At 31.0% G+C, this 27,620-nt stretch overlaps 11 non-coding genes across 11 annotated transcripts; all 11 read left to right on the top strand.

Moving 5' to 3' along the window:
- The first annotated feature begins 1,610 nt into the window (after window positions 1–1,610).
- Window positions 1,611–1,734, top strand: LOC126266105 (5S ribosomal RNA). Its single transcript, XR_007548580.1, has one exon. It is a non-coding gene; the product is annotated as a 5S ribosomal RNA (ribosomal RNA).
- Window positions 1,735–4,013: 2,279 nt separating this feature from the next.
- Window positions 4,014–4,132, top strand: LOC126266108 (5S ribosomal RNA). The gene has a single exon (XR_007548583.1). It is a non-coding gene; the product is annotated as a 5S ribosomal RNA (ribosomal RNA).
- A 2,465-nt stretch (window positions 4,133–6,597) lies between these two features.
- Window positions 6,598–6,716, top strand: LOC126266103 (5S ribosomal RNA). The gene has a single exon (XR_007548578.1). It is a non-coding gene; the product is annotated as a 5S ribosomal RNA (ribosomal RNA).
- Window positions 6,717–8,885: 2,169 nt separating this feature from the next.
- On the top strand, window positions 8,886–9,004 carry LOC126266092 (5S ribosomal RNA). The gene has a single exon (XR_007548567.1). It is a non-coding gene; the product is annotated as a 5S ribosomal RNA (ribosomal RNA).
- A 2,279-nt stretch (window positions 9,005–11,283) lies between these two features.
- Window positions 11,284–11,402, top strand: LOC126266081 (5S ribosomal RNA). Its single transcript, XR_007548556.1, has one exon. It is a non-coding gene; the product is annotated as a 5S ribosomal RNA (ribosomal RNA).
- A 2,292-nt stretch (window positions 11,403–13,694) lies between these two features.
- On the top strand, window positions 13,695–13,813 carry LOC126266070 (5S ribosomal RNA). The gene has a single exon (XR_007548545.1). It is a non-coding gene; the product is annotated as a 5S ribosomal RNA (ribosomal RNA).
- Window positions 13,814–16,179: 2,366 nt separating this feature from the next.
- On the top strand, window positions 16,180–16,298 carry LOC126266153 (5S ribosomal RNA). The gene has a single exon (XR_007548627.1). It is a non-coding gene; the product is annotated as a 5S ribosomal RNA (ribosomal RNA).
- A 2,197-nt stretch (window positions 16,299–18,495) lies between these two features.
- On the top strand, window positions 18,496–18,614 carry LOC126266142 (5S ribosomal RNA). Its single transcript, XR_007548616.1, has one exon. It is a non-coding gene; the product is annotated as a 5S ribosomal RNA (ribosomal RNA).
- A 2,318-nt stretch (window positions 18,615–20,932) lies between these two features.
- Window positions 20,933–21,051, top strand: LOC126266130 (5S ribosomal RNA). Its single transcript, XR_007548605.1, has one exon. It is a non-coding gene; the product is annotated as a 5S ribosomal RNA (ribosomal RNA).
- Window positions 21,052–23,446: 2,395 nt separating this feature from the next.
- On the top strand, window positions 23,447–23,565 carry LOC126266119 (5S ribosomal RNA). Its single transcript, XR_007548594.1, has one exon. It is a non-coding gene; the product is annotated as a 5S ribosomal RNA (ribosomal RNA).
- A 2,205-nt stretch (window positions 23,566–25,770) lies between these two features.
- On the top strand, window positions 25,771–25,889 carry LOC126266064 (5S ribosomal RNA). Its single transcript, XR_007548539.1, has one exon. It is a non-coding gene; the product is annotated as a 5S ribosomal RNA (ribosomal RNA).
- Window positions 25,890–27,620: the final 1,731 nt, after the last annotated feature.

Here is a 27,620-nt window from a genome sequence, read left to right as displayed (position 1 = left end):
CCCATTTTGTCCGTGTACGCTTGCGTTTGCTTTTACGCCCGTCTGTGCTCACATTCGACACCTACATATGAAAATTTATTATTCATTAATATTATTAAATTAAATTAAATTAAATTAAATTAAATTAAATTAAATTAAATTAAATTAAATTAAATTAAATTAAATTAAATTAAATTAAATTAAATTAAATTAAATTAAATTAAATTAAATTAAATTAAATTAAATTAATTTAAATTAAATTAAAACTATTACGTGTAACTGTAATCTATTTATTTTATTTTCTTTGAAAATTTGTGTACATATTAGTCCTGTAATACCGTAAATTTAATACCGGTCCTGCCAACGAATATCTTTTTGTCGGTTCCACTATCAACGGAACGGAAACTGTTGTTGTTGTTGTTGTTGTTGTTGTTGTTTTTTCAACCGGCACCGGTAGATCGGCGGATACATCGTCGAATAGTTTCCTAACGATGCGTCTGCTTGGTTTCAAAATTCTTCTTCTAGGTGTCGGACGATAAGAATCGAGAACGACGACATTCTTTTTAATATGTACTTCCTCTTTTCTTACCGTCTCCACCGCCTGTTTTCCCTTTAGGCTAGAAACCGGCTGAATAGGAGTCAAATCCGAAGGGAATATTGCGATTTCGTTGCTCGTGTTTGTTGTTGTTGTTGTTGTTGTTGTTGATGTTTCAGATATTGTAATTTTATTAGCGATGACTGGTTCCGGGGAAACAGACAGAGTCGGAGTGGGTGCGTCTGAAGCAGGTACGGTCGTTACTTTAGCGTTCGGTGACATCGATTCGGTCGATGTGCCCATGTCTCGTGTTAATTTTAATTTTTTAACCACACCGCTGTTTGTAAAATTGACATCGTCGTCGTCTCTATAATTCTCTCTGGTGCGTTTAGTTGATTTCCTATCGACGTTATCGACATTATCGTCACAGACGGTCGGATAGAAAAAGAAAATGGTTTTGCAGTAATGGAATAGCGACGTAACGAACGGCATGGTTGAACGATACCTAATATACTGATCAACGGCAGTAATGAACGTTATTTATAGGTGAGCAGTTACAGTTTCAGGTAGATTTTTACGCATGAATGCTTCATTGAGCAAACAGGTAATCGAGGATACACACGTACCGACGAAAATTTATTGAAACTAACAACAATAAAAACAATAATGAAAATATTAATGTCATTAATAATAATGTCAATAACAATAATAACAACAACAATAGTAATAAGAATAATTAAATAATAATAATAATAATAATAATAATAATAATAATAATAATAATAATGAAATAATAATAATTAAATAATAATAATAATAATAATTATAATAATTAAATAATAATAATTATAATAATTAAATAATAATAATAGTAATTAAATAATAATAATAATAGTAAAAAGAAGAAGAACAATAAAAATAACAACAATATGAATAATAATGAAAACAATAATTTATTTTAATTATTATACTTACGACAAACTGACTAAAACCCTGCACACTTTATGGTCCTCTGAAATCATCCTGATAACCTTAAAATTGACGTCCAACCGATAATATGCGTTGCTCTTGAACAATTTGAGAATGAAAAACTGTCGGCAACGGCCATACCACGTTGAAAATACCAGTTCTCGTCCGATCACTGAAGTGAAGTCAAGCAACGTCGGGCGCGGTTAGTACTTGGATGGGTGACCGCTTGGGAATACCGCGTGCTGTTGCCTTTTTGCTGATTTCTCCTTGTATTTTTCTTAATTGATGTAATTTTTAGAAATATTTTATTAACAAAAAAAATATAAAAAGTCGATAAATGGTGGATGCGCGTCATACTTCCATTTTTTGTCGAAAAATTCGTCTAAATAACATTTACATTCGTCTCCATCACGTTTTTATACCTAAACAACAACAACACAAATGGTTTGTGTGAGTATGTCAATGAATGAATGGATGGATGAATGAATGTATGAATGAATGAGTGTGTGAGTGAGCGAGTGAGTGAGAGAATGGGTGAACTCGGATGACCGTTTCTTAATTCAATTTCAACATTTTGAGATTATTTATTTATAATTACAGTCAATTGTCAATTATCGATTATTAATTTTGTCAGTTTCCGAACGGGTTTCAAGCGAAAGCATCCCGTTGCAAATCGACGAATATCGATTTCAGTTAGTAGGTAGACGGACAGACAGATCTCTCGCGCGTCCGCACGTCCACATACGGCCGCCGCCCAGCGTCGACTGCTAGAGACTCTTATTAAATATAAACTATCTCCCATTTTGTCCCTGTACGTTTGCGTTTGCTTTTACGCCCGTCTGTGCTCACATTCGACACCTACATATGAAAATTTATTATTCATTAATATTATTAAATTAAATTAAATTAAATTAAATTAAATTAAATTAAATTAAATTAAATTAAATTAAATTAAATTAAATTAAATTAAATTAAATTAAATTAAATTAAATTAAATTAAATTAAATTAAATTAAATTAAATTAAATTAAATTAAATTAAATTAAATTAAATTAAATTAAATTAAATTAAATTAAATTAAATTAAATTAAATTAAATTAAATTAAATTAAATTAAATTAAATTAAATTAAATTAAATTAAATTAATTTAAATTAAATTAAAACTATTACGTGTAACTGTAATCTATTTATTTTATTTTCTTTGAAAATTTGTGTACATATTAGTCCTGTAATACCGTAAATTTAATACCGGTCCTGCCAACGAATATCTTTTTGTCGGTTCCACTATCAACGGAACGGAAACTGTTGTTGTTGTTGTTGTTGTTGTTGTTGTTGTTTTTTCAACCGGCACCGGTAGATCGGCGGATACATCGTCGAATAGTTTCCTAACGATGCGTCTGCTTGGTTTCAAAATTCTTCTTCTAGGTGTCGGACGATAAGAATCGAGAACGACGACATTCTTTTTAATATGTACTTCCTCTTTTCTTACCGTCTCCACCGCCTGTTTTCCCTTTAGGCTAGAAACCGGCTGAATAGGAGTCAAATCCGAAGGGAATATTGCGATTTCGTTGCTCGTGTTTGTTGTTGTTGTTGTTGTTGTTGTTGATGTTTCAGATATTGTAATTTTATTAGCGATGACTGGTTCCGGGGAAACAGACAGAGTCGGAGTGGGTGCGTCTGAAGCAGGTACGGTCGTTACTTTAGCGTTCGGTGACATCGATTCGGTCGATGTGCCCATGTCTCGTGTTAATTTTAATTTTTTAACCACACCGCTGTTTGTAAAATTGACATCGTCGTCGTCTCTATAATTCTCTCTGGTGCGTTTAGTTGATTTCCTATCGACGTTATCGACATTATCGTCACAGACGGTCGGATAGAAAAAGAAAATGGTTTTGCAGTAATGGAATAGCGACGTAACGAACGGCATGGTTGAACGATACCTAATATACTGATCAACGGCAGTAATGAACGTTATTTATAGGTGAGCAGTTACAGTTTCAGGTAGATTTTTACGCATGAATGCTTCATTGAGCAAACAGGTAATCGAGGATACACACGTACCGACGAAAATTTATTGAAACTAACAACAATAAAAACAATAATGAAAATATTAATGTCATTAATAATAATGTCAATAACAATAATAACAACAACAATAGTAATAAGAATAATTAAATAATAATAATAATAATAATAATAATAATAATAATAATAATAATAATGAAATAATAATAATTAAATAATAATAATAATAATAATTATAATAATTAAATAATAATAATTATAATAATTAAATAATAATAATAGTAATTAAATAATAATAATAATAGTAAAAAGAAGAAGAACAATAAAAATAACAACAATATGAATAATAATGAAAACAATAATTTATTTTAATTATTATACTTACGACAAACTGACTAAAACCCTGCACACTTTATGGTCCTCTGAAATCATCCTGATAACCTTAAAATTGACGTCCAACCGATAATATGCGTTGCTCTTGAACAATTTGAGAATGAAAAACTGTCGGCAACGGCCATACCACGTTGAAAATACCAGTTCTCGTCCGATCACTGAAGTCAAGCAACGTCGGGCGCGGTTAGTACTTGGATGGGTGACCGCTTGGGAATACCGCGTGCTGTTGCCTTTTTGCTGATTTCTCCTTGTATTTTTCTTAATTGATGTAATTTTTAGAAATATTTTATTAACAAAAAAAATATAAAAAGTCGATAAATGGTGGATGCGCGTCATACTTCCATTTTTTGTCGAAAAATTCGTCTAAATAACATTTACATTCGTCTCCATCACGTTTTTATACCTAAACAACAACAACACAAATGGTTTGTGTGAGTATGTCAATGAATGAATGGATGGATGAATGAATGTATGAATGAATGAGTGTGTGAGTGAGCGAGTGAGTGAGAGAATGGGTGAACTCGGATGACCGTTTCTTAATTCAATTTCAACATTTTGAGATTATTTATTTATAATTACAGTCAATTGTCAATTATCGATTATTAATTTTGTCAGTTTCCGAACGGGTTTCAAGCGAAAGCATCCCGTTGCAAATCGACGAATATCGATTTCAGTTAGTAGGTAGACGGACAGACAGATCTCTCGCGCGTCCGCACGTCCACATACGGCCGCCGCCCAGCGTCGACTGCTAGAGACTCTTATTAAATATAAACTATCTCCCATTTTGTCCGTGTACGTTTGCGTTTGCTTTTACGCCCGTCTGTGCTCACATTCGACCGACACCTACATATGAAAATTTATTATTCATTAATATTATTATTATTAAATTAAATTAAATTAAATTAAATTAAATTAAATTAAATTAAATTAAATTAAATTAAATTAAATTAAATTAAATTAAATTAAATTAAATTAAATTAAATTAAATTAAATTAAATTAAATTAAATTAAATTAAATTAAATTAAATTAAATTAAATTAAATTAAATTAAATTAAATTAAATTAAATTAAATTAAATTAAATTAAATTAAATTAAATTAAATTAAATTAAATTAAATTAAATTAAATTAAATTAAATTAAATTAAATTAAATTAAATTAAATTAAATTAAATTAAATTAAATTAAATTAAATTAAATTAAATTAAATTAAATTAAATTAAATTAAATTAAATTAAATTAAATTAAATTAAATTAAATTAAATTAAATTAAATTAAATTAAATTAAATTAAATTAAATTAAATTAATTTAAATTAAATTAAAACTATTACGTGTAACTGTAATCTATTTATTTTATTTTCTTTGAAAATTTGTGTACATATTAGTCCTGTAATACCGTAAATTTAATACCGGTCCTGCCAACGAATATCTTTTTGTCGGTTCCACTATCAACGGAACGGAAACTGTTGTTGTTGTTGTTGTTGTTGTTGTTGTTGTTGTTGTTTTTTCAACCGGCACCGGTAGATCGGCGGATACATCGTCGAATAGTTTCCTAACGATGCGTCTGCTTGGTTTCAAAATTCTTCTTCTAGGTGTCGGACGATAAGAATCGAGAACGACGACATTCTTTTTAATATGTACTTCCTCTTTTCTTACCGTCTCCACCGCCTGTTTTCCCTTTAGGCTAGAAACCGGCTGAATAGGAGTCAAATCCGAAGGGAATATTGCGATTTCGTTGCTCGTGTTTGTTGTTGTTGTTGTTGTTGTTGTTGATGTTTCAGATATTGTAATTTTATTAGCGATGACTGGTTCCGGGGAAACAGACAGAGTCGGAGTGGGTGCGTCTGAAGCAGGTACGGTCGTTACTTTAGCGTTCGGTGACATCGATTCGGTCGATGTGCCCATGTCTCGTGTTAATTTTAATTTTTTAACCACACCGCTGTTTGTAAAATTGACATCGTCGTCGTCTCTATAATTCTCTCTGGTGCGTTTAGTTGATTTCCTATCGACGTTATCGACATTATCGTCACAGACGGTCGGATAGAAAAAGAAAATGGTTTTGCAGTAATGGAATAGCGACGTAACGAACGGCATGGTTGAACGATACCTAATATACTGATCAACGGCAGTAATGAACGTTATTTATAGGTGAGCAGTTACAGTTTCAGGTAGATTTTTACGCATGAATGCTTCATTGAGCAAACAGGTAATCGAGGATACACACGTACCGACGAAAATTTATTGAAACTAACAACAATAAAAACAATAATGAAAATATTAATGTCATTAATAATAATGTCAATAACAATAATAACAACAACAATAGTAATAAGAATAATTAAATAATAATAATAATAATAATAATAATAATAATAATAATAATAATAATGAAATAATAATAATTAAATAATAATAATAATAATAATTATAATAATTAAATAATAATAATTATAATAATTAAATAATAATAATAGTAATTAAATAATAATAATAATAGTAAAAAGAAGAAGAACAATAAAAATAACAACAATATGAATAATAATGAAAACAATAATTTATTTTAATTATTATACTTACGACAAACTGACTAAAACCCTGCACACTTTATGGTCCTCTGAAATCATCCTGATAACCTTAAAATTGACGTCCAACCGATAATATGCGTTGCTCTTGAACAATTTGAGAATGAAAAACTGTCGGCAACGGCCATACCACGTTGAAAATACCAGTTCTCGTCCGATCACTGAAGTCAAGCAACGTCGGGCGCGGTTAGTACTTGGATGGGTGACCGCTTGGGAATACCGCGTGCTGTTGCCTTTTTGCTGATTTCTCCTTGTATTTTTCTTAATTGATGTAATTTTTAGAAATATTTTATTAACAAAAAAAATATAAAAAGTCGATAAATGGTGGATGCGCGTCATACTTCCATTTTTTGTCGAAAAATTCGTCTAAATAACATTTACATTCGTCTCCATCACGTTTTTATACCTAAACAACAACAACACAAATGGTTTGTGTGAGTATGTCAATGAATGAATGGATGGATGAATGAATGTATGAATGAATGAGTGTGTGAGTGAGCGAGTGAGTGAGAGAATGGGTGAACTCGGATGACCGTTTCTTAATTCAATTTCAACATTTTGAGATTATTTATTTATAATTACAGTCAATTGTCAATTATCGATTATTAATTTTGTCAGTTTCCGAACGGGTTTCAAGCGAAAGCATCCCGTTGCAAATCGACGAATATCGATTTCAGTTAGTAGGTAGACGGACAGACAGATCTCTCGCGCGTCCGCACGTCCACATACGGCCGCCGCCCAGCGTCGACTGCTAGAGACTCTTATTAAATATAAACTATCTCCCATTTTGTCCGTGTACGCTTGCGTTTGCTTTTACGCCCGTCTGTGCTCACATTCGACACCTACATATGAAAATTTATTATTCATTAATATTATTAAATTAAATTAAATTAAATTAAATTAAATTAAATTAAATTAAATTAAATTAAATTAAATTAAATTAAATTAAATTAAATTAAATTAAATTAAATTAAATTAAATTAAATTAAATTAAATTAAATTAAATTAAATTAAATTAATTTAAATTAAATTAAAACTATTACGTGTAACTGTAATCTATTTATTTTATTTTCTTTGAAAATTTGTGTACATATTAGTCCTGTAATACCGTAAATTTAATACCGGTCCTGCCAACGAATATCTTTTTGTCGGTTCCACTATCAACGGAACGGAAACTGTTGTTGTTGTTGTTGTTGTTGTTGTTGTTGTTTTTTCAACCGGCACCGGTAGATCGGCGGATACATCGTCGAATAGTTTCCTAACGATGCGTCTGCTTGGTTTCAAAATTCTTCTTCTAGGTGTCGGACGATAAGAATCGAGAACGACGACATTCTTTTTAATATGTACTTCCTCTTTTCTTACCGTCTCCACCGCCTGTTTTCCCTTTAGGCTAGAAACCGGCTGAATAGGAGTCAAATCCGAAGGGAATATTGCGATTTCGTTGCTCGTGTTTGTTGTTGTTGTTGTTGTTGTTGTTGATGTTTCAGATATTGTAATTTTATTAGCGATGACTGGTTCCGGGGAAACAGACAGAGTCGGAGTGGGTGCGTCTGAAGCAGGTACGGTCGTTACTTTAGCGTTCGGTGACATCGATTCGGTCGATGTGCCCATGTCTCGTGTTAATTTTAATTTTTTAACCACACCGCTGTTTGTAAAATTGACATCGTCGTCGTCTCTATAATTCTCTCTGGTGCGTTTAGTTGATTTCCTATCGACGTTATCGACATTATCGTCACAGACGGTCGGATAGAAAAAGAAAATGGTTTTGCAGTAATGGAATAGCGACGTAACGAACGGCATGGTTGAACGATACCTAATATACTGATCAACGGCAGTAATGAACGTTATTTATAGGTGAGCAGTTACAGTTTCAGGTAGATTTTTACGCATGAATGCTTCATTGAGCAAACAGGTAATCGAGGATACACACGTACCGACGAAAATTTATTGAAACTAACAACAATAAAAACAATAATGAAAATATTAATGTCATTAATAATAATGTCAATAACAATAATAACAACAACAATAGTAATAAGAATAATTAAATAATAATAATAATAATAATAATAATAATAATAATAATAATAATAATGAAATAATAATAATTAAATAATAATAATAATAATAATTATAATAATTAAATAATAATAATTATAATAATTAAATAATAATAATAGTAATTAAATAATAATAATAATAGTAAAAAGAAGAAGAACAATAAAAATAACAACAATATGAATAATAATGAAAACAATAATTTATTTTAATTATTATACTTACGACAAACTGACTAAAACCCTGCACACTTTATGGTCCTCTGAAATCATCCTGATAACCTTAAAATTGACGTCCAACCGATAATATGCGTTGCTCTTGAACAATTTGAGAATGAAAAACTGTCGGCAACGGCCATACCACGTTGAAAATACCAGTTCTCGTCCGATCACTGAAGTCAAGCAACGTCGGGCGCGGTTAGTACTTGGATGGGTGACCGCTTGGGAATACCGCGTGCTGTTGCCTTTTTGCTGATTTCTCCTTGTATTTTTCTTAATTGATGTAATTTTTAGAAATATTTTATTAACAAAAAAAATATAAAAAGTCGATAAATGGTGGATGCGCGTCATACTTCCATTTTTTGTCGAAAAATTCGTCTAAATAACATTTACATTCGTCTCCATCACGTTTTTATACCTAAACAACAACAACACAAATGGTTTGTGTGAGTATGTCAATGAATGAATGGATGGATGAATGAATGTATGAATGAATGAGTGTGTGAGTGAGCGAGTGAGTGAGAGAATGGGTGAACTCGGATGACCGTTTCTTAATTCAATTTCAACATTTTGAGATTATTTATTTATAATTACAGTCAATTGTCAATTATCGATTATTAATTTTGTCAGTTTCCGAACGGGTTTCAAGCGAAAGCATCCCGTTGCAAATCGACGAATATCGATTTCAGTTAGTAGGTAGACGGACAGACAGATCTCTCGCGCGTCCGCACGTCCACATACGGCCGCCGCCCAGCGTCGACTGCTAGAGACTCTTATTAAATATAAACTATCTCCCATTTTGTCCCTGTACGTTTGCGTTTGCTTTTACGCCCGTCTGTGCTCACATTCGACACCTACATATGAAAATTTATTATTCATTAATATTATTAAATTAAATTAAATTAAATTAAATTAAATTAAATTAAATTAAATTAAATTAAATTAAATTAAATTAAATTAAATTAAATTAAATTAAATTAAATTAAATTAAATTAAATTAAATTAAATTAAATTAAATTAAATTAAATTAAATTAAATTAAATTAAATTAAATTAAATTAAATTAAATTAAATTAAATTAAATTAAATTAAATTAAATTAAATTAAATTAAATTAAATTAAATTAAATTAAATTAAATTAAATTAAATTAAATTAATTTAAATTAAATTAAAACTATTACGTGTAACTGTAATCTATTTATTTTATTTTCTTTGAAAATTTGTGTACATATTAGTCCTGTAATACCGTAAATTTAATACCGGTCCTGCCAACGAATATCTTTTTGTCGGTTCCACTATCAACGGAACGGAAACTGTTGTTGTTGTTGTTGTTGTTTTTTCAACCGGCACCGGTAGATCGGCGGATACATCGTCGAATAGTTTCCTAACGATGCGTCTGCTTGGTTTCAAAATTCTTCTTCTAGGTGTCGGACGATAAGAATCGAGAACGACGACATTCTTTTTAATATGTACTTCCTCTTTTCTTACCGTCTCCACCGCCTGTTTTCCCTTTAGGCTAGAAACCGGCTGAATAGGAGTCAAATCCGAAGGGAATATTGCGATTTCGTTGCTCGTGTTTGTTGTTGTTGTTGTTGTTGTTGTTGATGTTTCAGATATTGTAATTTTATTAGCGATGACTGGTTCCGGGGAAACAGACAGAGTCGGAGTGGGTGCGTCTGAAGCAGGTACGGTCGTTACTTTAGCGTTCGGTGACATCGATTCGGTCGATGTGCCCATGTCTCGTGTTAATTTTAATTTTTTAACCACACCGCTGTTTGTAAAATTGACATCGTCGTCGTCTCTATAATTCTCTCTGGTGCGTTTAGTTGATTTCCTATCGACGTTATCGACATTATCGTCACAGACGGTCGGATAGAAAAAGAAAATGGTTTTGCAGTAATGGAATAGCGACGTAACGAACGGCATGGTTGAACGATACCTAATATACTGATCAACGGCAGTAATGAACGTTATTTATAGGTGAGCAGTTACAGTTTCAGGTAGATTTTTACGCATGAATGCTTCATTGAGCAAACAGGTAATCGAGGATACACACGTACCGACGAAAATTTATTGAAACTAACAACAATAAAAACAATAATGAAAATATTAATGTCATTAATAATAATGTCAATAACAATAATAACAACAACAATAGTAATAAGAATAATTAAATAATAATAATAATAATAATAATAATAATAATAATAATAATGAAATAATAATAATTAAATAATAATAATAATAATAATAATTATAATAATTAAATAATAATAATTATAATAATTAAATAATAATAATAGTAATTAAATAATAATAATAATAGTAAAAAGAAGAAGAACAATAAAAATAACAACAATATGAATAATAATGAAAACAATAATTTATTTTAATTATTATACTTACGACAAACTGACTAAAACCCTGCACACTTTATGGTCCTCTGAAATCATCCTGATAACCTTAAAATTGACGTCCAACCGATAATATGCGTTGCTCTTGAACAATTTGAGAATGAAAAACTGTCGGCAACGGCCATACCACGTTGAAAATACCAGTTCTCGTCCGATCACTGAAGTCAAGCAACGTCGGGCGCGGTTAGTACTTGGATGGGTGACCGCTTGGGAATACCGCGTGCTGTTGCCTTTTTGCTGATTTCTCCTTGTATTTTTCTTAATTGATGTAATTTTTAGAAATATTTTATTAACAAAAAAAATATAAAAAGTCGATAAATGGTGGATGCGCGTCATACTTCCATTTTTTGTCGAAAAATTCGTCTAAATAACATTTACATTCGTCTCCATCACGTTTTTATACCTAAACAACAACAACACAAATGGTTTGTGTGAGTATGTCAATGAATGAATGGATGGATGAATGAATGTATGAATGAATGAGTGTGTGAGTGAGCGAGTGAGTGAGAGAATGGGTGAACTCGGATGACCGTTTCTTAATTCAATTTCAACATTTTGAGATTATTTATTTATAATTACAGTCAATTGTCAATTATCGATTATTAATTTTGTCAGTTTCCGAACGGGTTTCAAGCGAAAGCATCCCGTTGCAAATCGACGAATATCGATTTCAGTTAGTAGGTAGACGGACAGACAGATCTCTCGCGCGTCCGCACGTCCACATACGGCCGCCGCCCAGCGTCGACTGCTAGAGACTCTTATTAAATATAAACTATCTCCCATTTTGTCCCTGTACGTTTGCGTTTGCTTTTACGCCCGTCTGTGCTCACATTCGACACCTACATATGAAAATTTATTATTCATTAATATTATTAAATTAAATTAAATTAAATTAAATTAAATTAAATTAAATTAAATTAAATTAAATTAAATTAAATTAAATTAAATTAAATTAAATTAAATTAAATTAAATTAAATTAAATTAAATTAAATTAAATTAAATTAAATTAAATTAAATTAAATTAAATTAAATTAAATTAAATTAAATTAAATTAAATTAAATTAAATTAAATTAAATTAAATTAAATTAAATTAAATTAAATTAAATTAAATTAAATTAAATTAAATTAAATTAATTTAAATTAAATTAAAACTATTACGTGTAACTGTAATCTATTTATTTTATTTTCTTTGAAAATTTGTGTACATATTAGTCCTGTAATACCGTAAATTTAATACCGGTCCTGCCAACGAATATCTTTTTGTCGGTTCCACTATCAACGGAACGGAAACTGTTGTTGTTGTTGTTGTTGTTGTTGTTTTTTCAACCGGCACCGGTAGATCGGCGGATACATCGTCGAATAGTTTCCTAACGATGCGTCTGCTTGGTTTCAAAATTCTTCTTCTAGGTGTCGGACGATAAGAATCGAGAACGACGACATTCTTTTTAATATGTACTTCCTCTTTTCTTACCGTCTCCACCGCCTGTTTTCCCTTTAGGCTAGAAACCGGCTGAATAGGAGTCAAATCCGAAGGGAATATTGCGATTTCGTTGCTCGTGTTTGTTGTTGTTGTTGTTGTTGTTGTTGATGTTTCAGATATTGTAATTTTATTAGCGATGACTGGTTCCGGGGAAACAGACAGAGTCGGAGTGGGTGCGTCTGAAGCAGGTACGGTCGTTACTTTAGCGTTCGGTGACATCGATTCGGTCGATGTGCCCATGTCTCGTGTTAATTTTAATTTTTTAACCACACCGCTGTTTGTAAAATTGACATCGTCGTCGTCTCTATAATTCTCTCTGGTGCGTTTAGTTGATTTCCTATCGACGTTATCGACATTATCGTCACAGACGGTCGGATAGAAAAAGAAAATGGTTTTGCAGTAATGGAATAGCGACGTAACGAACGGCATGGTTGAACGATACCTAATATACTGATCAACGGCAGTAATGAACGTTATTTATAGGTGAGCAGTTACAGTTTCAGGTAGATTTTTACGCATGAATGCTTCATTGAGCAAACAGGTAATCGAGGATACACACGTACCGACGAAAATTTATTGAAACTAACAACAATAAAAACAATAATGAAAATATTAATGTCATTAATAATAATGTCAATAACAATAATAACAACAACAATAGTAATAAGAATAATTAAATAATAATAATAATAATAATAATAATAATAATAATAATAATAATAATAATAATAATGAAATAATAATAATTAAATAATAATAATAATAATAATTATAATAATTAAATAATAATAATTATAATAATTAAATAATAATAATAGTAATTAAATAATAATAATAATAGTAAAAAGAAGAAGAACAATAAAAATAACAACAATATGAATAATAATGAAAACAATAATTTATTTTAATTATTATACTTACGACAAACTGACTAAAACCCTGCACACTTTATGGTCCTCTGAAATCATCCTGATAACCTTAAAATTGACGTCCAACCGATAATATGCGTTGCTCTTGAACAATTTGAGAATGAAAAACTGTCGGCAACGGCCATACCACGTTGAAAATACCAGTTCTCGTCCGATCACTGAAGTCAAGCAACGTCGGGCGCGGTTAGTACTTGGATGGGTGACCGCTTGGGAATACCGCGTGCTGTTGCCTTTTTGCTGATTTCTCCTTGTATTTTTCTTAATTGATGTAATTTTTAGAAATATTTTATTAACAAAAAAAATATAAAAAGTCGATAAATGGTGGATGCGCGTCATACTTCCATTTTTTGTCGAAAAATTCGTCTAAATAACATTTACATTCGTCTCCATCACGTTTTTATACCTAAACAACAACAACACAAATGGTTTGTGTGAGTATGTCAATGAATGAATGGATGGATGAATGAATGTATGAATGAATGAGTGTGTGAGTGAGCGAGTGAGTGAGAGAATGGGTGAACTCGGATGACCGTTTCTTAATTCAATTTCAACATTTTGAGATTATTTATTTATAATTACAGTCAATTGTCAATTATCGATTATTAATTTTGTCAGTTTCCGAACGGGTTTCAAGCGAAAGCATCCCGTTGCAAATCGACGAATATCGATTTCAGTTAGTAGGTAGACGGACAGACAGATCTCTCGCGCGTCCGCACGTCCACATACGGCCGCCGCCCAGCGTCGACTGCTAGAGACTCTTATTAAATATAAACTATCTCCCATTTTGTCCGTGTACGTTTGCGTTTGCTTTTACGCCCGTCTGTGCTCACATTCGACCGACACCTACATATGAAAATTTATTATTCATTAATATTATTATTATTAAATTAAATTAAATTAAATTAAATTAAATTAAATTAAATTAAATTAAATTAAATTAAATTAAATTAAATTAAATTAAATTAAATTAAATTAAATTAAATTAAATTAAATTAAATTAAATTAAATTAAATTAAATTAAATTAAATTAAATTAAATTAAATTAAATTAAATTAAATTAAATTAAATTAAATTAAATTAAATTAAATTAAATTAAATTAAATTAAATTAAATTAAATTAAATTAAATTAAATTAAATTAAATTAAATTAAATTAAATTAAATTAAATTAAATTAAATTAAATTAAATTAAATTAAATTAAATTAAATTAAATTAATTTAAATTAAATTAAAACTATTACGTGTAACTGTAATCTATTTATTTTATTTTCTTTGAAAATTTGTGTACATATTAGTCCTGTAATACCGTAAATTTAATACCGGTCCTGCCAACGAATATCTTTTTGTCGGTTCCACTATCAACGGAACGGAAACTGTTGTTGTTGTTGTTGTTGTTGTTGTTGTTTTTTCAACCGGCACCGGTAGATCGGCGGATACATCGTCGAATAGTTTCCTAACGATGCGTCTGCTTGGTTTCAAAATTCTTCTTCTAGGTGTCGGACGATAAGAATCGAGAACGACGACATTCTTTTTAATATGTACTTCCTCTTTTCTTACCGTCTCCACCGCCTGTTTTCCCTTTAGGCTAGAAACCGGCTGAATAGGAGTCAAATCCGAAGGGAATATTGCGATTTCGTTGCTCGTGTTTGTTGTTGTTGTTGTTGTTGTTGTTGATGTTTCAGATATTGTAATTTTATTAGCGATGACTGGTTCCGGGGAAACAGACAGAGTCGGAGTGGGTGCGTCTGAAGCAGGTACGGTCGTTACTTTAGCGTTCGGTGACATCGATTCGGTCGATGTGCCCATGTCTCGTGTTAATTTTAATTTTTTAACCACACCGCTGTTTGTAAAATTGACATCGTCGTCGTCTCTATAATTCTCTCTGGTGCGTTTAGTTGATTTCCTATCGACGTTATCGACATTATCGTCACAGACGGTCGGATAGAAAAAGAAAATGGTTTTGCAGTAATGGAATAGCGACGTAACGAACGGCATGGTTGAACGATACCTAATATACTGATCAACGGCAGTAATGAACGTTATTTATAGGTGAGCAGTTACAGTTTCAGGTAGATTTTTACGCATGAATGCTTCATTGAGCAAACAGGTAATCGAGGATACACACGTACCGACGAAAATTTATTGAAACTAACAACAATAAAAACAATAATGAAAATATTAATGTCATTAATAATAATGTCAATAACAATAATAACAACAACAATAGTAATAAGAATAATTAAATAATAATAATAATAATAATAATAATAATAATAATAATAATAATAATGAAATAATAATAATTAAATAATAATAATAATAATAATTATAATAATTAAATAATAATAATTATAATAATTAAATAATAATAATAGTAATTAAATAATAATAATAATAGTAAAAAGAAGAAGAACAATAAAAATAACAACAATATGAATAATAATGAAAACAATAATTTATTTTAATTATTATACTTACGACAAACTGACTAAAACCCTGCACACTTTATGGTCCTCTGAAATCATCCTGATAACCTTAAAATTGACGTCCAACCGATAATATGCGTTGCTCTTGAACAATTTGAGAATGAAAAACTGTCGGCAACGGCCATACCACGTTGAAAATACCAGTTCTCGTCCGATCACTGAAGTCAAGCAACGTCGGGCGCGGTTAGTACTTGGATGGGTGACCGCTTGGGAATACCGCGTGCTGTTGCCTTTTTGCTGATTTCTCCTTGTATTTTTCTTAATTGATGTAATTTTTAGAAATATTTTATTAACAAAAAAAATATAAAAAGTCGATAAATGGTGGATGCGCGTCATACTTCCATTTTTTGTCGAAAAATTCGTCTAAATAACATTTACATTCGTCTCCATCACGTTTTTATACCTAAACAACAACAACACAAATGGTTTGTGTGAGTATGTCAATGAATGAATGGATGGATGAATGAATGTATGAATGAATGAGTGTGTGAGTGAGCGAGTGAGTGAGAGAATGGGTGAACTCGGATGACCGTTTCTTAATTCAATTTCAACATTTTGAGATTATTTATTTATAATTACAGTCAATTGTCAATTATCGATTATTAATTTTGTCAGTTTCCGAACGGGTTTCAAGCGAAAGCATCCCGTTGCAAATCGACGAATATCGATTTCAGTTAGTAGGTAGACGGACAGACAGATCTCTCGCGCGTCCGCACGTCCACATACGGCCGCCGCCCAGCGTCGACTGCTAGAGACTCTTATTAAATATAAACTATCTCCCATTTTGTCCGTGTACGTTTGCGTTTGCTTTTACGCCCGTCTGTGCTCACATTCGACCGACACCTACATATGAAAATTTATTATTCATTAATATTATTATTATTAAATTAAATTAAATTAAATTAAATTAAATTAAATTAAATTAAATTAAATTAAATTAAATTAAATTAAATTAAATTAAATTAAATTAAATTAAATTAAATTAAATTAAATTAAATTAAATTAAATTAAATTAAATTAAATTAAATTAAATTAAATTAATTTAAATTAAATTAAAACTATTACGTGTAACTGTAATCTATTTATTTTATTTTCTTTGAAAATTTGTGTACATATTAGTCCTGTAATACCGTAAATTTAATACCGGTCCTGCCAACGAATATCTTTTTGTCGGTTCCACTATCAACGGAACGGAAACTGTTGTTGTTGTTGTTGTTGTTGTTGTTGTTGTTTTTTCAACCGGCACCGGTAGATCGGCGGATACATCGTCGAATAGTTTCCTAACGATGCGTCTGCTTGGTTTCAAAATTCTTCTTCTAGGTGTCGGACGATAAGAATCGAGAACGACGACATTCTTTTTAATATGTACTTCCTCTTTTCTTACCGTCTCCACCGCCTGTTTTCCCTTTAGGCTAGAAACCGGCTGAATAGGAGTCAAATCCGAAGGGAATATTGCGATTTCGTTGCTCGTGTTTGTTGTTGTTGTTGTTGTTGTTGTTGATGTTTCAGATATTGTAATTTTATTAGCGATGACTGGTTCCGGGGAAACAGACAGAGTCGGAGTGGGTGCGTCTGAAGCAGGTACGGTCGTTACTTTAGCGTTCGGTGACATCGATTCGGTCGATGTGCCCATGTCTCGTGTTAATTTTAATTTTTTAACCACACCGCTGTTTGTAAAATTGACATCGTCGTCGTCTCTATAATTCTCTCTGGTGCGTTTAGTTGATTTCCTATCGACGTTATCGACATTATCGTCACAGACGGTCGGATAGAAAAAGAAAATGGTTTTGCAGTAATGGAATAGCGACGTAACGAACGGCATGGTTGAACGATACCTAATATACTGATCAACGGCAGTAATGAACGTTATTTATAGGTGAGCAGTTACAGTTTCAGGTAGATTTTTACGCATGAATGCTTCATTGAGCAAACAGGTAATCGAGGATACACACGTACCGACGAAAATTTATTGAAACTAACAACAATAAAAACAATAATGAAAATATTAATGTCATTAATAATAATGTCAATAACAATAATAACAACAACAATAGTAATAAGAATAATTAAATAATAATAATAATAATAATAATAATAATAATAATAATAATAATAATAATGAAATAATAATAATTAAATAATAATAATAATAATAATTATAATAATTAAATAATAATAATTATAATAATTAAATAATAATAATAGTAATTAAATAATAATAATAATAGTAAAAAGAAGAAGAACAATAAAAATAACAACAATATGAATAATAATGAAAACAATAATTTATTTTAATTATTATACTTACGACAAACTGACTAAAACCCTGCACACTTTATGGTCCTCTGAAATCATCCTGATAACCTTAAAATTGACGTCCAACCGATAATATGCGTTGCTCTTGAACAATTTGAGAATGAAAAACTGTCGGCAACGGCCATACCACGTTGAAAATACCAGTTCTCGTCCGATCACTGAAGTCAAGCAACGTCGGGCGCGGTTAGTACTTGGATGGGTGACCGCTTGGGAATACCGCGTGCTGTTGCCTTTTTGCTGATTTCTCCTTGTATTTTTCTTAATTGATGTAATTTTTAGAAATATTTTATTAACAAAAAAAATATAAAAAGTCGATAAATGGTGGATGCGCGTCATACTTCCATTTTTTGTCGAAAAATTCGTCTAAATAACATTTACATTCGTCTCCATCACGTTTTTATACCTAAACAACAACAACACAAATGGTTTGTGTGAGTATGTCAATGAATGAATGGATGGATGAATGAATGTATGAATGAATGAGTGTGTGAGTGAGCGAGTGAGTGAGAGAATGGGTGAACTCGGATGACCGTTTCTTAATTCAATTTCAACATTTTGAGATTATTTATTTATAATTACAGTCAATTGTCAATTATCGATTATTAATTTTGTCAGTTTCCGAACGGGTTTCAAGCGAAAGCATCCCGTTGCAAATCGACGAATATCGATTTCAGTTAGTAGGTAGACGGACAGACAGATCTCTCGCGCGTCCGCACGTCCACATACGGCCGCCGCCCAGCGTCGACTGCTAGAGACTCTTATTAAATATAAACTATCTCCCATTTTGTCCCTGTACGTTTGCGTTTGCTTTTACGCCCGTCTGTGCTCACATTCGACACCTACATATGAAAATTTATTATTCATTAATATTATTAAATTAAATTAAATTAAATTAAATTAAATTAAATTAAATTAAATTAAATTAAATTAAATTAAATTAAATTAAATTAAATTAAATTAAATTAAATTAAATTAAATTAAATTAAATTAAATTAAATTAAATTAAATTAAATTAAATTAAATTAAATTAAATTAAATTAAATTAAATTAAATTAAATTAAATTAAATTAAATTAAATTAAATTAAATTAAATTAAATTAAATTAAATTAAATTAAATTAAATTAAATTAAATTAAATTAAATTAAATTAAATTAAATTAAATTAAATTAATTTAAATTAAATTAAAACTATTACGTGTAACTGTAATCTATTTATTTTATTTTCTTTGAAAATTTGTGTACATATTAGTCCTGTAATACCGTAAATTTAATACCGGTCCTGCCAACGAATATCTTTTTGTCGGTTCCACTATCAACGGAACGGAAACTGTTGTTGTTGTTGTTGTTGTTGTTGTTTTTTCAACCGGCACCGGTAGATCGGCGGATACATCGTCGAATAGTTTCCTAACGATGCGTCTGCTTGGTTTCAAAATTCTTCTTCTAGGTGTCGGACGATAAGAATCGAGAACGACGACATTCTTTTTAATATGTACTTCCTCTTTTCTTACCGTCTCCACCGCCTGTTTTCCCTTTAGGCTAGAAACCGGCTGAATAGGAGTCAAATCCGAAGGGAATATTGCGATTTCGTTGCTCGTGTTTGTTGTTGTTGTTGTTGTTGTTGTTGATGTTTCAGATATTGTAATTTTATTAGCGATGACTGGTTCCGGGGAAACAGACAGAGTCGGAGTGGGTGCGTCTGAAGCAGGTACGGTCGTTACTTTAGCGTTCGGTGACATCGATTCGGTCGATGTGCCCATGTCTCGTGTTAATTTTAATTTTTTAACCACACCGCTGTTTGTAAAATTGACATCGTCGTCGTCTCTATAATTCTCTCTGGTGCGTTTAGTTGATTTCCTATCGACGTTATCGACATTATCGTCACAGACGGTCGGATAGAAAAAGAAAATGGTTTTGCAGTAATGGAATAGCGACGTAACGAACGGCATGGTTGAACGATACCTAATATACTGATCAACGGCAGTAATGAACGTTATTTATAGGTGAGCAGTTACAGTTTCAGGTAGATTTTTACGCATGAATGCTTCATTGAGCAAACAGGTAATCGAGGATACACACGTACCGACGAAAATTTATTGAAACTAACAACAATAAAAACAATAATGAAAATATTAATGTCATTAATAATAATGTCAATAACAATAATAACAACAACAATAGTAATAAGAATAATTAAATAATAATAATAATAATAATAATAATAATAATAATAATAATAATAATGAAATAATAATAATTAAATAATAATAATAATAATAATTATAATAATTAAATAATAATAATTATAATAATTAAATAATAATAATAGTAATTAAATAATAATAATAATAGTAAAAAGAAGAAGAACAATAAAAATAACAACAATATGAATAATAATGAAAACAATAATTTATTTTAATTATTATACTTACGACAAACTGACTAAAACCCTGCACACTTTATGGTCCTCTGAAATCATCCTGATAACCTTAAAATTGACGTCCAACCGATAATATGCGTTGCTCTTGAACAATTTGAGAATGAAAAACTGTCGGCAACGGCCATACCACGTTGAAAATACCAGTTCTCGTCCGATCACTGAAGTCAAGCAACGTCGGGCGCGGTTAGTACTTGGATGGGTGACCGCTTGGGAATACCGCGTGCTGTTGCCTTTTTGCTGATTTCTCCTTGTATTTTTCTTAATTGATGTAATTTTTAGAAATATTTTATTAACAAAAAAAATATAAAAAGTCGATAAATGGTGGATGCGCGTCATACTTCCATTTTTTGTCGAAAAATTCGTCTAAATAACATTTACATTCGTCTCCATCACGTTTTTATACCTAAACAACAACAACACAAATGGTTTGTGTGAGTATGTCAATGAATGAATGGATGGATGAATGAATGTATGAATGAATGAGTGTGTGAGTGAGCGAGTGAGTGAGAGAATGGGTGAACTCGGATGACCGTTTCTTAATTCAATTTCAACATTTTGAGATTATTTATTTATAATTACAGTCAATTGTCAATTATCGATTATTAATTTTGTCAGTTTCCGAACGGGTTTCAAGCGAAAGCATCCCGTTGCAAATCGACGAATATCGATTTCAGTTAGTAGGTAGACGGACAGACAGATCTCTCGCGCGTCCGCACGTCCACATACGGCCGCCGCCCAGCGTCGACTGCTAGAGACTCTTATTAAATATAAACTATCTCCCATTTTGTCCGTGTACGTTTGCGTTTGCTTTTACGCCCGTCTGTGCTCACATTCGACCGACACCTACATATGAAAATTTATTATTCATTAATATTATTATTATTAAATTAAATTAAATTAAATTAAATTAAATTAAATTAAATTAAATTAAATTAAATTAAATTAAATTAAATTAAATTAAATTAAATTAAATTAAATTAAATTAAATTAAATTAAATTAAATTAAATTAAATTAAATTAAATTAAATTAAATTAAATTAAATTAAATTAAATTAAATTAAATTAAATTAAATTAAATTAAATTAAATTAAATTAAATTAAATTAAATTAAATTAAATTAAATTAAATTAAATTAAATTAAATTAAATTAAATTAAATTAAATTAAATTAAATTAAATTAAATTAAATTAAATTAAATTAAATTAAATTAAATTAAATTAAATTAAATTAAATTAATTTAAATTAAATTAAAACTATTACGTGTAACTGTAATCTATTTATTTTATTTTCTTTGAAAATTTGTGTACATATTAGTCCTGTAATACCGTAAATTTAATACCGGTCCTGCCAACGAATATCTTTTTGTCGGTTCCACTATCAACGGAACGGAAACTGTTGTTGTTGTTGTTGTTGTTGTTGTTGTTGTTGTTGTTTTTTCAACCGGCACCGGTAGATCGGCGGATACATCGTCGAATAGTTTCCTAACGATGCGTCTGCTTGGTTTCAAAATTCTTCTTCTAGGTGTCGGACGATAAGAATCGAGAACGACGACATTCTTTTTAATATGTACTTCCTCTTTTCTTACCGTCTCCACCGCCTGTTTTCCCTTTAGGCTAGAAACCGGCTGAATAGGAGTCAAATCCGAAGGGAATATTGCGATTTCGTTGCTCGTGTTTGTTGTTGTTGTTGTTGTTGTTGTTGATGTTTCAGATATTGTAATTTTATTAGCGATGACTGGTTCCGGGGAAACAGACAGAGTCGGAGTGGGTGCGTCTGAAGCAGGTACGGTCGTTACTTTAGCGTTCGGTGACATCGATTCGGTCGATGTGCCCATGTCTCGTGTTAATTTTAATTTTTTAACCACACCGCTGTTTGTAAAATTGACATCGTCGTCGTCTCTATAATTCTCTCTGGTGCGTTTAGTTGATTTCCTATCGACGTTATCGACATTATCGTCACAGACGGTCGGATAGAAAAAGAAAATGGTTTTGCAGTAATGGAATAGCGACGTAACGAACGGCATGGTTGAACGATACCTAATATACTGATCAACGGCAGTAATGAACGTTATTTATAGGTGAGCAGTTACAGTTTCAGGTAGATTTTTACGCATGAATGCTTCATTGAGCAAACAGGTAATCGAGGATACACACGTACCGACGAAAATTTATTGAAACTAACAACAATAAAAACAATAATGAAAATATTAATGTCATTAATAATAATGTCAATAACAATAATAACAACAACAATAGTAATAAGAATAATTAAATAATAATAATAATAATAATAATAATAATAATAATAATAATAATAATGAAATAATAATAATTAAATAATAATAATAATAATAATTATAATAATTAAATAATAATAATTATAATAATTAAATAATAATAATAGTAATTAAATAATAATAATAATAGTAAAAAGAAGAAGAACAATAAAAATAACAACAATATGAATAATAATGAAAACAATAATTTATTTTAATTATTATACTTACGACAAACTGACTAAAACCCTGCACACTTTATGGTCCTCTGAAATCATCCTGATAACCTTAAAATTGACGTCCAACCGATAATATGCGTTGCTCTTGAACAATTTGAGAATGAAAAACTGTCGGCAACGGCCATACCACGTTGAAAATACCAGTTCTCGTCCGATCACTGAAGTCAAGCAACGTCGGGCGCGGTTAGTACTTGGATGGGTGACCGCTTGGGAATACCGCGTGCTGTTGCCTTTTTGCTGATTTCTCCTTGTATTTTTCTTAATTGATGTAATTTTTAGAAATATTTTATTAACAAAAAAAATATAAAAAGTCGATAAATGGTGGATGCGCGTCATACTTCCATTTTTTGTCGAAAAATTCGTCTAAATAACATTTACATTCGTCTCCATCACGTTTTTATACCTAAACAACAACAACACAAATGGTTTGTGTGAGTATGTCAATGAATGAATGGATGGATGAATGAATGTATGAATGAATGAGTGTGTGAGTGAGCGAGTGAGTGAGAGAATGGGTGAACTCGGATGACCGTTTCTTAATTCAATTTCAACATTTTGAGATTATTTATTTATAATTACAGTCAATTGTCAATTATCGATTATTAATTTTGTCAGTTTCCGAACGGGTTTCAAGCGAAAGCATCCCGTTGCAAATCGACGAATATCGATTTCAGTTAGTAGGTAGACGGACAGACAGATCTCTCGCGCGTCCGCACGTCCACATACGGCCGCCGCCCAGCGTCGACTGCTAGAGACTCTTATTAAATATAAACTATCTCCCATTTTGTCCGTGTACGCTTGCGTTTGCTTTTACGCCCGTCTGTGCTCACATTCGACACCTACATATGAAAATTTATTATTCATTAATATTATTAAATTAAATTAAATTAAATTAAATTAAATTAAATTAAATTAAATTAAATTAAATTAAATTAAATTAAATTAAATTAAATTAAATTAAATTAAATTAAATTAAATTAAATTAAATTAAATTAAATTAAATTAAATTAAATTAAATTAAATTAAATTAAATTAAATTAAATTAATTTAAATTAAATTAAAACTATTACGTGTAACTGTAATCTATTTATTTTATTTTCTTTGAAAATTTGTGTACATATTAGTCCTGTAATACCGTAAATTTAATACCGGTCCTGCCAACGAATATCTTTTTGTCGGTTCCACTATCAACGGAACGGAAACTGTTGTTGTTGTTGTTGTTGTTGTTGTTGTTGTTTTTTCAACCGGCACCGGTAGATCGGCGGATACATCGTCGAATAGTTTCCTAACGATGCGTCTGCTTGGTTTCAAAATTCTTCTTCTAGGTGTCGGACGATAAGAATCGAGAACGACGACATTCTTTTTAATATGTACTTCCTCTTTTCTTACCGTCTCCACCGCCTGTTTTCCCTTTAGGCTAGAAACCGGCTGAATAGGAGTCAAATCCGAAGGGAATATTGCGATTTCGTTGCTCGTGTTTGTTGTTGTTGTTGTTGTTGTTGTTGATGTTTCAGATATTGTAATTTTATTAGCGATGACTGGTTCCGGGGAAACAGACAGAGTCGGAGTGGGTGCGTCTGAAGCAGGTACGGTCGTTACTTTAGCGTTCGGTGACATCGATTCGGTCGATGTGCCCATGTCTCGTGTTAATTTTAATTTTTTAACCACACCGCTGTTTGTAAAATTGACATCGTCGTCGTCTCTATAATTCTCTCTGGTGCGTTTAGTTGATTTCCTATCGACGTTATCGACATTATCGTCACAGACGGTCGGATAGAAAAAGAAAATGGTTTTGCAGTAATGGAATAGCGACGTAACGAACGGCATGGTTGAACGATACCTAATATACTGATCAACGGCAGTAATGAACGTTATTTATAGGTGAGCAGTTACAGTTTCAGGTAGATTTTTACGCATGAATGCTTCATTGAGCAAACAGGTAATCGAGGATACACACGTACCGACGAAAATTTATTGAAACTAACAACAATAAAAACAATAATGAAAATATTAATGTCATTAATAATAATGTCAATAACAATAATAACAACAACAATAGTAATAAGAATAATTAAATAATAATAATAATAATAATAATAATAATAATAATAATAATAATAATAATAATGAAATAATAATAATTAAATAATAATAATAATAATAATTATAATAATTAAATAATAATAATTATAATAATTAAATAATAATAATAGTAATTAAATAATAATAATAATAGTAAAAAGAAGAAGAACAATAAAAATAACAACAATATGAATAATAATGAAAACAATAATTTATTTTAATTATTATACTTACGACAAACTGACTAAAACCCTGCACACTTTATGGTCCTCTGAAATCATCCTGATAACCTTAAAATTGACGTCCAACCGATAATATGCGTTGCTCTTGAACAATTTGAGAATGAAAAACTGTCGGCAACGGCCATACCACGTTGAAAATACCAGTTCTCGTCCGATCACTGAAGTCAAGCAACGTCGGGCGCGGTTAGTACTTGGATGGGTGACCGCTTGGGAATACCGCGTGCTGTTGCCTTTTTGCTGATTTCTCCTTGTATTTTTCTTAATTGATGTAATTTTTAGAAATATTTTATTAACAAAAAAAATATAAAAAGTCGATAAATGGTGGATGCGCGTCATACTTCCATTTTTTGTCGAAAAATTCGTCTAAATAACATTTACATTCGTCTCCATCACGTTTTTATACCTAAACAACAACAACACAAATGGTTTGTGTGAGTATGTCAATGAATGAATGGATGGATGAATGAATGTATGAATGAATGAGTGTGTGAGTGAGCGAGTGAGTGAGAGAATGGGTGAACTCGGATGACCGTTTCTTAATTCAATTTCAACATTTTGAGATTATTTATTTATAATTACAGTCAATTGTCAATTATCGATTATTAATTTTGTCAGTTTCCGAACGGGTTTCAAGCGAAAGCATCCCGTTGCAAATCGACGAATATCGATTTCAGTTAGTAGGTAGACGGACAGACAGATCTCTCGCGCGTCCGCACGTCCACATACGGCCGCCGCCCAGCGTCGACTGCTAGAGACTCTTATTAAATATAAACTATCTCCCATTTTGTCCCTGTACGTTTGCGTTTGCTTTTACGCCCGTCTGTGCTCACATTCGACACCTACATATGAAAATTTATTATTCATTAATATTATTAAATTAAATTAAATTAAATTAAATTAAATTAAATTAAATTAAATTAAATTAAATTAAATTAAATTAAATTAAATTAAATTAAATTAAATTAAATTAAATTAAATTAAATTAAATTAAATTAAATTAAATTAAATTAAATTAAATTAAATTAAATTAAATTAAATTAATTTAAATTAAATTAAAACTATTACGTGTAACTGTAATCTATTTATTTTATTTTCTTTGAAAATTTGTGTACATATTAGTCCTGTAATACCGTAAATTTAATACCGTCCTGCCAACGAATATCTTTTTGTCGGTTCCACTATCAACGGAACGGAAACTGTTGTTGTTGTTGTTGTTGTTGTTGTTTTTTCAACCGGCACCGGTAGATCGGCGGATACATCGTCGAATAGTTTCCTAACGATGCGTCTGCTTGGTTTCAAAATTCTTCTTCTAGGTGTCGGACGATAAGAATCGAGACGACGACATTCTTTTTAATATGTACTTCCTCTTTTCTTACCGTCTCCACCGCCTGTTTTCCCTTTAGCTAGAAACCGGCTGAATAGGAGTCAAATCCGAAGGGAATATTGCGATTTCGTTGCTCGTGTTTGTTGTTGTTGTTGTTGTTGTTGTTGATGTTTCAGATATTGTAATTTTATAGCGATGACTGGTTCCGGGGAAACAGACAGAGGTCGGAGTGGGTGCGTCTGAAGCAGGTACGGTCGTTACTTTAGCGTTCGGTGACATCGATTCGGTCGATGTGCCCATGTCTCGTGTTAATTTTAATTTTTTAACCACACCGCTGTTTGTAAAATTGACATCGTCGTCGTCTCTATAATTCTCTCTGGTGCGTTTAGTTGATTTCCTATCGACGTTATCGACATTATCGTCACAGACGGTCGGATAGAAAAAGAAAATGGTTTTGCAGTAATGGAATAGCGACGTAACGAACGGCATGGTTGAACGATACCTAATATACTGATCAACGGCAGTAATGAACGTTATTTATAGGTGAGCAGTTACAGTTTCAGGTAGATTTTTACGCATGAATGCTTCATTGAGCAAACAGGTAATCGAGGATACACACGTACCGACGAAAATTTATTG

The sequence above is a fragment of the Aethina tumida genome, chromosome 6 (genome assembly GCF_024364675.1).
Source record: "Aethina tumida isolate Nest 87 chromosome 6, icAetTumi1.1, whole genome shotgun sequence".
In the NCBI taxonomy this organism is placed as follows: domain Eukaryota; kingdom Metazoa; phylum Arthropoda; class Insecta; order Coleoptera; family Nitidulidae; genus Aethina; species Aethina tumida.
Note: the sequence above shows the minus strand (reverse complement) of the source record. Positions and strands in the feature narration are given on the sequence as shown.